General features: G+C 38.4%; 1 long non-coding RNA gene across 1 annotated transcript; it reads right to left on the bottom strand.

The window, feature by feature from the left end:
- Nucleotides 1-324: 324 nt before the first annotated feature.
- On the bottom strand, nucleotides 325-2295 carry LOC139147325 (uncharacterized). Its single transcript, XR_011555704.1, has 2 exons — nucleotides 1666-2295; nucleotides 325-519 (listed from the first exon to the last, which is right to left on the bottom strand). It is a non-coding gene; the product is annotated as an uncharacterized lncRNA (long non-coding RNA).
- Nucleotides 2296-17974: the final 15679 nt, after the last annotated feature.

The following is a 17974-nucleotide window of genomic DNA, read 5'->3' as shown; positions in this document are numbered from 1 at the left end:
GGTTAGCTGTCGCTCTGCTGGACGGTTATAGCTGCCGCTCTGCCGGGCTGGTTAGGTGTCGCTCTGCCGGGCGGGTTAGCTGTCGCTCTGCCGGGCAGATTAGCTGCTGCTCTGCCAGGCAGGCTAGCTACTGCTCTGCCAGGCAGGCTAGCTGCTGCTCTGCCATACAAAAATCAACCTACCTTCTGCAATCTGACTAACATTTACTCCAACAACCTGAAACTTATCACTGCTGCTGAAAATCAGCCATTACCAAGCCATCATCTCACAACCTACACCACTCTGCTGCCCCCCCCCAAAAAAAAAGAATGCAAGGGCTAAAAATTTGGTAGGAATAAAATTTAATCCACCATATTTTTAAAGCCAATCAACATGACCGATATAAAAAATGTTCAAGTGTCCGTAAAGTCCTTAACTTCATATTGTCACAACGACGGATTATTCTGAAAGACTTGTACTTGTCTGTTACAGCTTTGGTTATTGCTTGACTTGTCATCTTGAAGTTGTCCTATGTGTAAGCTGGAAAAAATATAAAAAAGTTCAAGTCAGATATAAAGTTTATCAAACTTATGACAAAATTATGTATGCAAGTTAGAATCCTCGTTGGAGTTGAAAATTTTGACTCGTTCAACAGCCATCAAACATTGAAGACTGTGAAATTTGCATGTATTCATAAAATAAAGAAAATGTTCCCTCAACTTGTGAATGACAAAATGTGATTTATAGCAGTAGTCTAGTATCAATCTGTTCAACTTGCAATTTGCTTCAAACTAGGAAAGTAGTAGAATCATTGGCATAAAACAAAATTTAATTTGCAGATGATTTATCCCCTGCAGTTATTCCGTTAAGATTGTAGACTTCACCATGCAAAACTCGCTTGGTTTGAGTACGCTTCATTGCATACCTACATGTACATGAACTTTCTGCAGCCAAATTGAAACATAGTTAGAAAAAAGGTAGGTCTTTGTACTGAGCTTATATCTAAGTTACTTATCAAAAGGTTGCAGCATTAAATGCAATAGAATATTGTATGCATATTTGTGATGTAAGAGTTCATGTAGAACTTCAATGAAATATTGTTATGAAATATTGCAAATTAATTACTGATTCCCCTTACAATATGCCAGCAAAATATCTACAGGTTACATATAAACAAATGTCAAAATACGTTTTAATAAAAATTTTAAAATAAACTTCAATTTTAAGGACACACGTTCAGAATGATCTTATAAGCAGACAGATGTATATTGATGTCATAGAGAAGTACGTTTTGGAATACATGTAGCAGGTACCAGACTCGGTCAAGAGTTTGAGAACTTAATTCGTATCCAACAATTCCTACATGTATTGTTCTTTCTTTGTTTTATATCTGTCCTTTTATATCGTACATTGAGGGAAATTTGTATACATGAGCAAAAGTTTTACCTTTGCCAATGCAAGAGAGAAGTATATTATTGTAGATAATAGTCGGCATGTACTCCATTTTTTGTGTACACTGTACCACGGTCCCTCTATCGTTGTACACTCTACGTTCAACCTCACGAGTTATACCAATTTATTAGAATTCATACAATTGAACAGTATTACTCGAGAATTGCGCCGAACAAAAACAGTAAAAAACTACGTCTTCACGTCGCAGAGAAGGCAAATCGAAAATGTACTTACCGAAGTTTAAACGATCGCCTAGATCCACGGGGATGTTATGGTGATCATTGTTCAAATCGACGAGCCGATCGATCTCCACAAGCTGATCATGACGACGATGACTTTTTTACGCGTCGTAAACATTGCCTATAGGTTTTACATACATAGTTAGCGTGTATGAAGTCGTCACGACGATGTCAAACAGCAAATTTACGCGAAATTTTGTCAAACTTATAGGGAAAAATCAGCGACAATTTACTCAGTAATTCAAAGGTCGTAACTGTCCAAAAATTGCCGCTGAGATTTGACCTATGATTGTTTTACCAATCTGACCAATCATAACGAAGTCTTCACATGATCTATGATGTCATCATGCGTGATACTATTACTTCCGGTACAAAGTCCTCGCGATCGCTGCAGTGTAACTAGCATGAAGTACAGCGGACTTCAAAAGCGTTTAAAAAGTACACTGACGGAAAGTTCATTGAAAAAACCTAGAGCGTTCGATCGACTATCCAAGCAACAGTACATTGAGAGCTCCTGTGGCCATGACTAAGTCGCGACACGATGTCAGAATATAGCAGGAATTTAGTGGCGAAACCCTACGTATACGGTATAGCATTCCCATATGCCGCCGTGCTACAAGTTACAACTGTGTATCGTACAAAGCTTAGGTACTACTACCATAAATCTATAGTGTGCCTTTTCGGTTTTACGGGACCCAAGTTTCAATGAAAATTGTATTCTTTGCGACAGAGTGAGATACGAAAACCAACGCATCAGTTCAACTGTGTAAACTTGTGTTCGCGTGTGTTTCTCTGGAGAGTTGAGGTTACACGTATTACGCGCACGGACATGCATCCATGGGTTGAGAACACAATAACAATAATGAAAATGGATTTACAAGATTTATTCCCTTGTCTTAAAAACTTCAAAAGTCGGCGATTTAGTAACTGCACTGATCAAAGTAAAAATGATGTTTTTGGAAATAATTGTCGATGAGATAATTTGTAAGGTCAAATATTGTCACAGACGTGATGTAAATCCTATAATAAAAGCAAGCAATGAAATGTTATTGTTATCAAGTATTATTTCCTTCGTGGACTACGGCCGATTTTCTAGAGATTTTCGTTGCTGCCATGAATTTAATTTTGAATTTTCTTACGGATCAATTTATCATTGGCTCAAAAAGTAACCTGATGGGCAAAGAAAACATTTTCATAGGAATCTTTTGTGGCTGATATAGTGTACTCATGAAACAGCATTGTTAATCATCAGAATACCCTTTTTAGCAGTTTGTAGCTCGATCGCCTCAATCACATCATAGCAGCTTTTACTGTCTATAATTATCACACTGTGAATGAACTATTAGCACTGCAAACCCACGCTCACGTTCATACATCGCTTGGGCTTATGTCTACCATCTGCAATCTTCATTTATTTTTATTTTATTTTTTATATTTGTGATAGACAATACCGCAGCAAATATTAAGCTTTAATATGATCGCCTCTGTGCAACTATGAACACATGTAAGTCGATCTGGCCTCTGCTACCTCCATGGTCTGATAGTCAAAATATTAAGTGCAGAGATGCTGCTCCACTCCTATCATTTTCTGTCGCTCTACGGGACAGATTTGTTGTTAGATATATCTGATCAGCCACAATTATTAGGCCACTAATGTTCCTGCAGAGATGCTGCACCATTCAAGTAATTTGCTGCCGCTCTGCCGGACAGATTTGTAACAAAGTGATCTGCCCAGCTAGCGGGGCAGATTCTGCGGCCAGAAATCTGCCCTGGAACTCTGCAGCTTTAGTCCCAGAACAGTCCTGTCGCTCTCCTGCAGCTTTCCTGCCGCTCTCCTGCCAGGACCTCATTTTTGTAAGGGAAATTCCTGATACTTTTCTGTTCTCTCTGTGAGAATTCAGTATGAGAAAGCAATATGCACAAATATTTCACAATATATATTTGATACAGTGACTTATTTTAGATGCAATTATTTTCCTTTGTTTCACAGGTTTTCTGTAGAAAGATGCTTTTTTATGAACAAAATAACGGTTAAAGAGGCAGTTTTTGTCATTATTAGCTGTGCTTTTATGGTTTCAATGTTACAAGAAAAGGTCCTCTCAGACACTGTACACATCAGATTTGGCTAAAAAAGCTCTCTATGGCTCCTCAGGAGATTTAATTGAATGGTTGGCAAGTCTTAGCACCCATCAAAGTTTTGATTCACTGCTTTTTCCTCTTGATATTAATGATTGACATCCATTTCTGTACAACAGTTCAGGTTAAGCAGAGAAAGTGTGAAATACATTCACAGCTCATTCAAAATACAGCTCATTCAAAATGTACTGTATTCAAACTTTAAGATTCACACTTTGAAATTCCTATCTTACAACTGACATGTCAACAATTTCATTAAAACATAAAATGACTATTTAAAATATAAATATATGTAAATGTAAATATATATATATATATATATATATATATATATATATATATATATATATACCGGTATATATATATATATATATATATATATATATATATATATATATATATATATATATATATATATATATATATATATATATATATATATATATATATAAATTATGTCCACCTTTTGTTTTACCTATGTCGCGCCCGGGGGGGGGGGGTCACCCTGTTTTCGAAATTTGAAATAGGGGGGTCACCCTGTTTTCAAATTTGGAATAGGGGGGGTCAGCCACTTTTTGACGTCGGCAAAAAATAATCCACCGCCCCCCCCCCCCCCAGGCCGAAGAAACTGACCAGTCCCTACCATGCCGTAGACACGGAAGACAACTATATTATGCCAAGCTACTGCCCTCTTGGTGATAGAAATGATAGATTTTACAGTTTTTTTGAGAATATTTTATGGAAAAATGACGCGATTTGGTGACCAAATCGATCGCGATAGTGAACTTCGAACGTATCGGCGGCCAAGATGGCGGCACTGTGTGATGCCTAACTCTCGATGGAACCCGAGGTTAAGGTTTTCGAAGTCCAAAACATGCAAGATTGAGAAATTTGTAAGGATTCGTTAAATTGAAGTGTATTTTGTGAATTTTCAAGCGTTTGACTGCCAAAAAGCCCCTTTAAACTGTTGATATTTGACCTCCGGCCGTCCTGAAGCGAGACGGCCATAACAGTCGACCCGGTTTGTAAATGAAATGTAGTTGTTTCTGAACTGTTGACATTGCGAGACATTTCCTACGTGTTACGCATTTTTTTAACTGAAATAACCGGACATGAAACTTTTTTCTCGATACTTAGTGGTTTCTTTCCATTTTGTAGCGTGCTTGTCAAAAAATGTGATCAAACTTGGCGAACGGATTGACTAGTATGTATGGTAGTACGAGTCCGTGACTCGATAAGCCACAGATAGTTACACACGCGTACGTGAATTAAACTAATGTAAGTTGGGTCAAACACCAAAATTAATCGATAAAAAGGTTAGTGAAATGTGTTTTTGTCTTCAACTCTTCATTATAGTTTATACAGGCGGTTCAAACTATACAGAGTCAGTTGAATATGCCCTATAGTTGGTGCATGTGTTGCACAATAGTTTACCCCTCCATGTACAATATGGAACCTTGTTGTCTCTGTGTATGCAAATTAATACTAATTGAACACAGTGAAGACCATGGCATTGATAAACTATAAAACATTTTTGTGAAATAAATTGGGACCCCCATATTTTGATGTAGGACTCCCATTTTCTAACACCAGGAGTCCCAGGGACTCTCAAAAGTTAAAAGTGATGTAAAACCCTGCAACTTACATTAGTTTAATTCACGTACGCGTGTGTAACTATCTGTGGCTTATCGAGTCACGGACTCGTACTACCATACATACTAGTCAATCCGTTCGCCAAGTTTGATCACATTTTTTGACAAGCACGCTACAAAATGGAAAGAAACCACTAAGTATCGAGAAAAAAGTTTCATGTCCGGTTTATTTCAGTTAAAAAAATGCGTAACACGTAGGAAATGTCTCGCAATGTCAACAGTTCAGAACAACTACATTTCATTTACAACCGGGTCGACTGTTATGGCCGTCTCGCTTCAGGACGGCCGGAGGTCAATATCAACAGTTTAAAGGGGCTTTTTGGCAGTCAAACGCTTGAAAATTCACAAAATACACTTCAATTTAACCGAATCCTTACAAATTTCTCAATCTTGCATGTTTTGGACTTCGAAAACCTTAACCTCGGGTTCCATGTCGAGAGTTAGGCATCACACAGTGCCGCCATCTTGGCCGCCGATACGTTCGAAGTTCACTATCGCGATCGATTTGGTCACCAAATCGCGTCATTTTTCCATAAAATATTCTCAAAAAAACTGTAAAATCTATCATTTCTATCACCAAGAGGGCAGTAGCTTGGCATAATATAGTTGTCTTCCGTGTCTACGGCATGGTAGGGACTGGTCAGTTTCTTCGGCCTGGGGGGGGGGGGGCCGGTGGATTATTTTTTGCCGACGTCAAAAAGTGGCTGACCCCCCCTATTCCAAATTTTGAAAACAGGGTGACCCCCCTATTTCAAATTTCGAAAACAGGGTGACCCCCCCCCCGGGCGCGACATAGGTAAAACAAAAGGTGGACATAATTATATATATTATATATATATTATATATATATATATATATATATTATATATATATATATATATATATATATATATATATATATAATATATATATATATCCGGTATATATATATATATATTATATATATATATATATATATATATATATATATATTTTACATTTTACATATATTTATATTTTAAATAGTCATTTTATGTTTTAATGAAATTGTTGACATGTCAGTTGTAAGATAGGAATTTCAAAGTGTGAATCTTAAAGTTTGAATACAGTACATTTTGAATGAGCTGTATTTTGAATGAGCTGTGAATGTATTTCACACTTTCTCTGCTTAACCTGAACTGTTGTACAGAAATGGATGTCAATCATTAATATCAAAGAGGAAAAAGCAGTGAATCAAAAACTTTGATGGGTGCTAAGACTTGCCAACCATTCAATTAAATCTCCTGAGGAGCCATAGAGAGCTTTTTTAGCCAAATCTGATGTGTACAGTGTCTGAGAGGACCTTTTCTTGTAACATTGAAACCATAAAAGCACAGCTAATAATGACAAAAACTGCCTCTTTAACCGTTATTTTGTTCATAAAAAAGCATCTTTCTACAGAAAACCTGTGAAACAAAGGAAAATAATTGCATCTAAAATAAGTCACTGTATCAAATATATATTGTGAAATATTTGTGCATATTGCTTTCTCATACTGAATTCTCACAGAGAGAACAGAAAAGTATCAGGAATTTGTCATCCTTTTCATATGAAATGCAGATTTCATAATGTTACACTTTCACTTAGCAAACATCAAGATATCTCTGATTTATTAAAGTATGGCGCCCGAAGGGCGCGCCGAAAAATATGAAACATCCTGATATCTCTGATATATAGGGCCTATGTCTTGCATATTAAAGTCATGCACCTGAAGGGCATGCTGAAAAATGTCTGATATATTAAAGCAATGAGCTTGAAGAGCACGCTGCAAAATATTGAACATACAGATATCTCTGATGTATGTATGCTTGATATGTTAAAGTTGGGCGTGCTGGAAAATATTATTAAATATTATTAAAGTTACGCGCCCGAAGGGCGCGCCGAAAAATACAACTGAATGATGAAATTTGTGGCTGACACTAGCATTTTAGGCAATGATGAGCCTGTGTCAAAATTCAAAAACACACTGACCCCCCCTATTGGGCATTTCAAAAACATGGTGACCCCCCCTATCACCAAAGTCAAAAACAGGGTGACCCCCCCCCCCCATGAATCCACCGGCCCCCCCCCCCAGGCTGAAGAAACTGACCATTCCCTAAAGCTTTCAAAACGTACGTACGTGTTTCGTTCAATGCACTGTGGCCGTATCCGCGTACGGGTGAAACTGCAGACCTGATTAAATATTCATGAAAACCGCTGACCTCTTTTGAAGAAAGTTCGCATAAATTACTGGAATTTTCGATTGTTAGACTGCATGATGTCATTATTTTAGTCCTTATATGGTACTAAACTGGGTTCAAAGGGTCAGGAATACCCTCCTTCTGGCTGAGTTCGGCAATGCATAGCTAAGTTAGGCATAAGCATAGAACGCAATCACTGTCGGTTTATATACCGACGTGGCGCTGAGAGCGAGAATGCCGTGTCGGTTTATAAACCGACGCGGCACTTTAAGGGTTAAAGTACGGGGTCGGTAAGGTTTACTGGGATGTGTTTTTACGTGTTCAGCAGCTTCGCAAGGTGTACACCAGCAACAGATATTGCTGCGTCCCAAGGGACGCGTGGTTTAGTTTTTGAGGGGTCCTGCGCCGGTTTTATGCGTAAAGGACGCAGAAATGCGCGTCATGTAAAACCCTGTTCAAATATACGTGCATGCTTATAAAGAATTCTATCGGGTGCCGATGGTGTATGCAGTGAGACATGAAAACGAGTAAAGTTGGATGATACCAATGACCTGCGTTTGTCGCACAGTCAAACTTCCCCATGAATATATTTATTGACTATGTAATGCTGATTTAGCGTGTTTCCTTTGCTCTTATATTGTTTAATGATCGTCATGAAATGTCAGGCAGGTTATGAAGTATTTGGTATCTCTCTAACGCTAATTATATTATATCATGCTACCATGCGCCATTCTGATTGGACGAGAGCTCATTCCACCGATGCTAAAATACTGTTTTAGCACTGATAGCAGTGGTAAAACGGGCCCCTAAACCAGCATTTTCGAAAATTTCCCACTCACTGCATTTGAACGTACCCATCTAAACCATAGACCCTCGCGAAAAACCGAAACAGTCCGCTTTGTTTCAAAGAAAGAATACCGAATTTTGATACACAGATAAAGTGTGGGTCTGTAACTCACCTCTTGGTGAAAATAAGTTGGGATCGATGGTAAAATACAATTCTGAAGCGGCACATTTGAGTGTGATGTAGACGAATTATTTGCATTGAGGCGACAGCGCACCGTGCACTTTCTTGATATTGCGTGAATCGAGACGTGATATATCCTACCGCTCTTTAAAATGAAGCTAGTATTCGTTCACACACTAATAATTGACACTTCCTCACAGTAACGGTATGTCAGATATTCTTTACCAAAGTTTGGGCTGCTGCGTGCAACAACCAGGATGTCCTAACGATGTAGACCAAGAAGTTCAAAATAACGATGGGACGACGACTGGCGACTCCGACAAAATTTGACATCAAATGCTAACGAACAATATCAGCGTACAGCTCTCGCTGCATCGGGCAACACACACTGTACAACTGTTCATCACAATTGCAGTCCTCGTACGTCTGGATTATTTCAAAACTGCATGTTTTCTGGTACGTCCGAATTATCCATCAAAAATACATCCTGTTAGTGTAACTTCACTGTACCACCTCTGAATGTCGCGACGGTCGACGTATACGCGTATTTTTAGCGGTACAGAATGAGACAAATCTATTTTTAGTATGCCAAAGAAAACCCAGGACTATTGTTCATATGTAAATTTACGAAAAAATTGTTACTTTTTCTTTTGATTTGAACTCTTGACCTGTTTTCTATGTCTGCAGCAGGTATTTTAATGTAGTCTTCGCGTTGCATGCGAATAAAATGCAATGTTGATGAACGTATTCGTATTTATCGTACGATACTGTGTGCGTGTACGTAATCTCAACATAAAAATGCTCGGTCTCGGGCGCAGAATTTCCGACGATCGATCTCGCATACGTCCATTTTCTGCATTTGGGGCTAAAGTGACGAAAATACTCAAAGAAGACAACAAAGACACACAAGTTGATATAATATAAAAAACCCCCTTCGCAGTCGGGTATACACGAGATTTTGGTACAATTCGCTCCATATAGCACTCGCCTATCGGCTCGTGCTATCTGTCGCGCATTGTACCAAATCTCGTGTATACCCTCCTGCGGCGTGGGTTATTGCTTAATTCAAGGACGATAACCTTTACATATTACAAAACCGACTAATATTTCAACAATGAAAAACTCGTTTTTTGGATTTTTACCCCGTCGAATAACCTGTGTTAGGTCTAAGGCGTTTGAAATAGGCAAATAATTAAAAATATGATGGATAACGGGATTTTTCCAGTCTGTCTTGTAGAGTTCAAGGCCTGGAGAAAAAGCGTTTAATTTTCAGGACACTTTGAGAATCGAAGCATATTCATTTCAGATTCTGTCGGAAAACAAAGTAAATATGTGAAAACTGACTTGAATGTTTTTACAAGGCCGTAGATGTTACAAATGCCGTCAATTAATACTTCTGAGTCACCAAAATAGATTTGTGGAAAAAGCATCATAGCATTGTTAGCGTACTGGCGGACAGATATGATTGATAAAATGAACCTCGACTACATTTGGTCGTACATACTGAACTTATTCCAAACGGACAAAGGAGAACAAAAACAGATGCACAATCCAAAACACAAAAACAGAATCAGCCAAAGTTGGAGATGATGTCATTTTAACCATGGAAAATAGAAGGTCTTCTCTAAGCCACATGAAGCACAAACAGACAACACAGTCCGGTGAGTGGATCAATAAATTGTGTTACTTGAAAATTTATTGAGCAAGAAATAACTAGCAGAGCATCTCGACAAATATCTCGATGATATGTTTGATCGAAAAGCCATAAAATGTACCTATAATTTTTAAAATAATTTCTCCTATGTAATTTTTCTTCGTTCTTGAATGTAGACCATGTGTATTAGATTGACATGATTGTCAAGCATAAACATGCATGCTATTGAAAAATTCCGACTGACATGCCTCCGTAGATGACCGTCCTATACAAGTATCCTGATCATGCAAATTGTTGGCAGATTTTGATCACCGTGTAGGGATAAGTTTATTGTTGATTCTCAAGGCATCAGCCCCTTAACACAGAGTCGCCCTAGACCATTACCGTAACCCAATTACTGTCAGGAATGGTACTAATTAGCTACTATATTCACAAGCAGTATCTTTTCATCTGAAGGTTTTAAACGGCAGGCGTGAGTATTTGGTTTCCGCATTGTGCTGCGTAAATGGGTTATATTTCATATTTTAGTTGTCTCCATCACCACTTTTTTAGCAAATTTCCGATTTCCGAATGAAAATCTGTCGATTCGAAGCGCATGTTTTGGGTTGAAGTATCTGTAGTTGCAGATTCAGAGGTCACAAAATTCAAAAATCCGGGCATGAAATAAACATTACAGGAACGAAAATAATTACAGGTACAAAGAGTACAAAAATAACTCTAGGCATTGAAAAAACATTACAGGTATGAAATGAAAATAACTGGTACGAAAAAGTACAGGTATGAAAAAAATACAGGCATGGAATACGGAATTACAGTACAGTTATTTTGTCTTTCAGAGAGGGCGCTGTAACTGGTGCGTACAAATGTCCTGAAAATATTGCTAAAATTCCCTGAAACATCCACTAAAAGCAACCGTCTCTGTCAAGCTTGGAGTAAAAATGATTTCCAATCAGGAGAAAAGATCGCGACCAATGTTCCTCAAGTGACCTTTCAACTATGCTCTTTCAAATTAGAATAAAATTTGGGAGGTCACCGTGCAAATCTTGCTACTAGAAAAATCTTTAACGGTATTTGTGTTATCTCCAGATCTAAGTATCTTTCTAAACTTTCTAAATTAGCACGTTGAGGTCTTCCAGGGGAAAAAAGCAATGGCTCTCCCCTTTATCGGAATGATTCAGACGATTCTATTTAACGGACTGGAAGTCCCGGCGGCGATGTGTTAAACGGTGATGGTTTATTTGTCCAGATTATTTAGCGTTTGCCAGTCAATGCTTGGCTTCCGTCTTGATTTATATCGATTCCCATTCTTTATCTTCGTGCTAACTCAATGATGGTGTCATCTGTCTGATCGGACTACAGGTGTACTAAGAAAGTGACATCCATGATCAACACATCAGTTATCGAATTAATTAATATTAAAGGGACAAAGTCGGCCATTTTTATGAATTTTGTTTGATACGAGATACTACTTATATTATTTGACATGTTGAAAGATACTGAATGAATTGGTGACCATGCATATATTCAACCCCGGTTTAAGACACGAAATGGCCGACTTTGTCCCTCTGACAAAATTCTACATGATTATAAAGAGAACCTGAAAACCAAATTTAACGTGTAACCATGGACATATTTAGTCCCGTCCAACCCGATACAAAAAAATGCCAAGTTCACATGGCGTCAACACCTCTAATCTGCTTGTCTGACCCATTAAAGACTAAACAGTAAATTTGGCTGGAATGCTGATGCTTATCATATCATTTATTACAATAAAACAATCATCCCCCACATGAATAGAGACTGGGGGTAAATTTATGGCTCCATGCAAGTTTTCGACTCATGGACTGTTTTTATGAGTTTTTCACAAAAAGGGACACATAGTCATGCTGAAATATTCCTCCAAAGCCTTTCTCTTTATCACCGAAAATAATTACTGCTTTGCTGATATAGCCGTGAAAAATGTCGGGATGGTGGGATCGTTCTAAACGAATATATCCGATATAGAGTTGAAAAAACGTGGGGGAAATTAGAAAGCTTGGAAAGATATTTAGATCGTGCTAAACATAGATAAATCCGATATAGACGCAAAAATGTTACGGATTGTTTTAAACAAGCCAGATACGAGAGCTTAGAACGATATTTAGAGAAAACTATGCCTAAGCTTGAGGACAAAATATCAAAATTTATAAAGTCCCAGCAAAACTTTCTAATTTAGATTTAGATCTTGAAATTATAATTTAGCTTTCTTGTTTCTAGCTTAACTTTCTGGAAACAATAAGACACAATTTGCGCTCAGAGGGGTCAAAGATCTTGTTGGGGGGGGGGGCAACAACAGATCCCCAGAGCAAACCGAAAAACAAGGCTACGGATAGCCACGAACAATAAAATCATCAGTATCAGTAAAGTTGTGTTGAAACCAAATAGCCGGCAGGATATTTGGGGTGACGGGGAGTTTACGACACGCCGAGGCTCCCTTAAATCTCGTTATCCCTTGTGGAAAGTAAGAAAATTGTCTGCAAGGGAGTTGGGAAACCACATTCTGGATGCAAAATACGGACAGTGTTAAGATATGTGACCCTAAGACGTTTTTGCAAGATGTGTAACATACCTGCACAATACGATAGGGTCAATAGAGGCGTGGGGCTGTGACCAAAGGGAAGGCAAAACTCTAGGTAAGCCTGACGGTTAGTAGCATATGATGTATTTGTTGATGAGATTACAATCTGACCCTGTAGAAGGCAATGTCCTATTGTGTGTGCGATGTGTGATAATGAGTGTACGAGCGTGAGTGCTTATGGACTCTACAACGTGTGGAGGGTTCGTAGTCAGGAATGTGCAAAAACTTAGCCCGGTTATTGAACCACTCTTTTTGGGAGTTTAAGCGAGTGGTTCTGTCTGTTGCTTCTCCGCTACGTGACTAGATTCCGTATGTTATGATTTCGAACCCGATTGAAAACATGGTATTAAATACCATCTGAATTGCGACAGAAGAACATGATCAAGTGTTCGAAAACCAATCATCACTTAAAATAGTATATACTGCGCAAGAGAAATTAATCAGCAAAAATTAAATAGGCACAAGACATGGTACAGTGTTACGCATCCACTGAGATCGCTAGCTCTGGTAAATCATTGTGAACTTTACTCCGAAGACGTATCAGAATTAGGCATAGAGACTGAAGCGTCTACAAAGGGCGCCCTCTATACTTTCAGAGAAAAGTAAAGAATTATACTGCATCATAGTTTACTATTCGAAAGCCCTTTGCAGCTGTAAGAGCAGAGTACTGAAGCTGCTAGTTCGCAAAGCCAATCGCCCTTGTGGAAAGCGATCACATTTTAGCTTTGTGCCACTCTCATTGAAATAAATTCCGCAGTATTTCTGATTTTAGACTGTGATAAAGATTTTTCTCCGAGTTTTGAATTTATGTGTACTGCAGAATCGAAGCTAAGTAGTGCTGGTACGCATGGCTAAGTATAGCAAATGGGTATCGCCAAGTGTTTTCAATTGACATGTATGTGTGTGTGTGCGGATTGCAGCTTTTGTTATTATTTGTCTGTCGTCATAGAACTTTACAAGTGAATTAGATTCAATTCAAACTGAAAAGTAATACACAATTGTCTTTAGGAGTCAACGTACCTGGGTAAATATCATGTGACCCGTTTCATTGAACTGGTACGCATTGAAATCAGAGATGGGTATTGTCAAGTGTTTTCAATGTACGTCTGTGAGTGCGCATTGCAGCTTTTAGTTTTTTTGTCCGTCGTCATGGAACTTTACAAGTGAATTAGATTCGATTCAAACCGAAACATGATACACATTTGCCTTTGAGAGTCAACCTAAGTAAATGTAATAACATGTTGGCTGAATCGATATAATCATTTTCTCCCACACAGCCGTATATCAGGACGACACAAAATATTCGAACATGCATTTGATTACGTTCTCATGTTATAACACATACCAATATTGATATAACATGAACATGTGGATCTCTTTCTAGAATGTCATTTATAAAGGGGGAGTGGGCACTGTGATGTTAACAGTAGATGAGAATCCAGGTAAGATTCCACCCTTCTTTACATGGTGAAAGCTTTGAAAATTTGTGTTCGAGCGGCGTCAATAAGTGATTCATTTCGTACAGCCATTGTCCATATAGCATAAGGTATAAATTTACAGTATTATTCAATAAATTTCTGTCGTTTGTAGAAAATTATGAGACATATACAAAACGTTAGGGCTGTTGTCCTGGGTACCTGTCAATTAGTAAATAAACCTCTTTTATAGCTATATCTCCTTTCTTTATCTTTTACAGTTAGTTTTAATTAAAGTATGCTGTTCACAATACTGTACCTATGGTATAGTAGTATCAATTCTGTGGTAAAATTTATACATATAGTGCAAAGTAAACAGTAAAAAGCTCGTCTCAGAGTGCACACCAATGGTGCGTGAGTGCAGTCACCTTATTGGACTGCGCTCAGCTGCAGACTATAGCTCTGCAAATGAGTCAGTGGCGGAAGGGTAGTCATCCTTTCTGTGGGCGGGGAAGAGGAAATAGGTTTTATGTCAGTGGGCGGGGGAATTTTTTTTTAGTTCATCGTGGGCGACAGTCGCAAGTCAAAGTTCACTGTGAATGAGATTTTTCGGTCCAAAAGTTATTTACTGAGTATAGCACGGTATCTGTCTCTGTCCCTCTCCCCACCCTCTCTCTCTCTCAACGATTTTGTCGAAATTATTGTGTGCTCTTACCCTTCGCCCATACTACTCACCTATATATAGTATGTGGATTTTCACCTGCCACCATTCGGCCTATATACGTGCATAATTCCATCCATACATCCATATCTTTCCCCTAATTTCTGTAATTCTCTGTTATCTCTGCTTTCTTCCTCCAGTACACCTATATCGCTATTTTGGAATACCTATTTTGTCCTTGGCCTACCCTTTAGGCTCGTGACGGAAACTATGGTTTTCTCAAGGCCGAATGATGAGATACCGGTCATTGCTACGAATACTGTTACGGTTTGGAAGAAGCAAGATATAGAAGGGTAAAGGATTGACGTTAGATCTTGTAACGGATCAAAATGAGGAAAAATTCCTTGAAATACGGCCAAAATGTTTGCTATTGACTCTGAATAAAGTGGGTGGTGGTGAAAATATTAAAATATGCGAGATACATAAAGAAATGCCTATTTTTCAAGTTGTTGTATTAATTGATCTACATACCAATGAATTCTCGACCGGCCAGGTGGTGGACGAACCAACAAAGTTGGTTAGCGGGCGAGATATTCAAGTAGTAATACGTGTCATCAGAGGTAAGACAAAAACAGAGAATGTTTTAAAGCTGAATTTTTTTAAGCTGAAACAATAACAGCGGGGACACGTTCAATGTGAAGAACAAGAAATAGGATCAATCTTTGCAGTATTATAGTGCACAGTAATGAGTCATTCACTATTTGTAGTAGGGGAAGTGGCCCCAGGTCGTCAAGGGTCACACTGTGACTATATTCCGATATTTTATATTATGCAGTAGTGGAATTGGCGATGTTGTAAGCCAGATCGCGACAGGGGGAATGTTGGAGACGTGTACAAGTTGAACCATGTGAAACATTTAACGCACATGTAAGCTTATATATCTCGATACCGGTCGGTGTTTTCCTCGAGTCACATTCATGAATGGCAAAATTCATCATGGAAAATCAAATGACTCCGAACGGGAAAAGTGCACATCGTGGTACTGGTAAATGAAATCGCCGACTGTCGACAGTCGCTTGAACCTTTTCTTTTCTATTGTTGGTGTAGTGTCTAGCGGAGTTGGGGTCTCAAGCGTTGCGCGAGTCAGGGATACCGCAGGCATGACCGCGAGTGCCGCACCCAGACATGGATCCTCGACTCAGCTGTGTCCTCTGAGAGCCAGTACTGCAGCGACGAAATCATACGATTGTCGACTGTCTAATGAAATCGTTACAGTGTAAATGTGTATGATTGGACGCTATTTATGGTTCGCTGGCCAAATGGTACCACAAACCAGTACAGATGAAAAGAGGGATAAAGTGATGTACAAGTATCGCTCAAGGATATAGTGGCTAATCATTGCCTTACTATATAAATGCGTTCAGTGATTACGACCGGCAGTATTCAGACGGGTCATCTGCGGTTGGAAAACCACAAATGTGTGGATCACTGTTTTTACTGTGATCTCAATTTAACGCACACTGTCTGAACATAATAATTCGACTTCTCATCTCACACATCGCTGCAGTTCTTGGAATGCATCATACATCACGTGATGTAGCAGGATTCACTATTAAACAACCTGACATAAGTATGCGAAAGAAATTAATTACGAGCAAATCAGATGGGGGTTTTGAAAACTGGCCTCTAATTCCAGATTGACATTTTTTACAGTATTGACTGGCCATTAGGGCAACAGCATACGTCTGTACCCCGAGGGACTGTGAGCCACCCCAAAAACAGACTGTTTCCCGAGGCCGTTGTTGCCCTCATGGCCAGTCAATATGTGTATTTTACTGTATCATCAAGCCATTAAAAGAGAGGTGTCCACGCGTCGACTTCACCTCAAAAGACATGCATAACTCTGTATCGCAAAAGTTGTAAGTCTTATCTTCCTTAAGTAAGAGTAATTATTACTGTCAAAGACTTTTCTATGGCTCATGTGAGATAGAAAATTCCAGGATTACGTGTGGTTCGATACACAGCGGCCTCCGTGGGATGCATAGAAAAAGAGGTGCTTACTATGGCGGTCGCTGTGTATCGAACCACACGTAACTGGAAAATTCATGGGGCACAACGTGCGACGCCAACGTGTGAAATTATGTTCCTTGATTCTATTTATGTCTGTCATTAAATACAAAGCATTGGCAGTCACTGTATATGCATTAGATTCATAATTCCACAGCAAATATTATATATTCTCCTACTGTTCCTCGCGGTTCTCATCGATGCGTTTGTAGAAAGTATACAAAAGTTCAAGTATTAACAATATAGCCCTGAAAGTCGTATAGTACTGCAGATATTCTTTTTTTGTTTTGAAAAAGATAAATTTATTTCAACATGGTCGCAAATAAAACAAATCTACATAACTGTGAATGCATTAAAATTACAATGCGTCTTGTCTGAAACAAAAAACAAACAAAAAATAATTAGCTGCGTAATTACAAAGATCATCATATGAATGCATTTAAGATGCATTCTTCGCCTTCAAGTCTTACAAGGCTTGAAAACTTTGCGATGAAATCCTCAGTTGTGTTCATCATCTTATAAGTGAAATATAATGTATTCATCCACGAGGAAAGATAACATTTTAATTGCATAACATAGGATTGAAGGGAAACTTTAATCCCATCAAGAGTAACTGAATTTCGAATATTCCATACTGTGTATTTTACAAGGGAAGTCATACAATAAATAATGTTAGATGTTTCGATTCCTGCAATTGCTAATCTTTTGATATTGATATTTTTATCAAAGTTACATTTTCTGATAAAGAAAGAAATACATTTCTCCCAGATTTCTTTTACATATTTACACTCAAATAAGATGTGTTCAAGTGTTTCTTCTTGGCCACAAATATGGCATTTCCCATCACTTAAATTGAAAGTTTTGGCCAAGCTGCCTGTGACTAGGCCTCTATGGAAAATCTTCCAATTTAAATCATTTACTGAATTGCTAACAATTC

Source organism: Ptychodera flava, chromosome 13, assembly GCF_041260155.1.
Source record: "Ptychodera flava strain L36383 chromosome 13, AS_Pfla_20210202, whole genome shotgun sequence".
Lineage (NCBI taxonomy): Eukaryota > Metazoa > Hemichordata > Enteropneusta > Ptychoderidae > Ptychodera > Ptychodera flava.
This window is presented reverse-complemented; position numbering and strand designations above follow the sequence as displayed.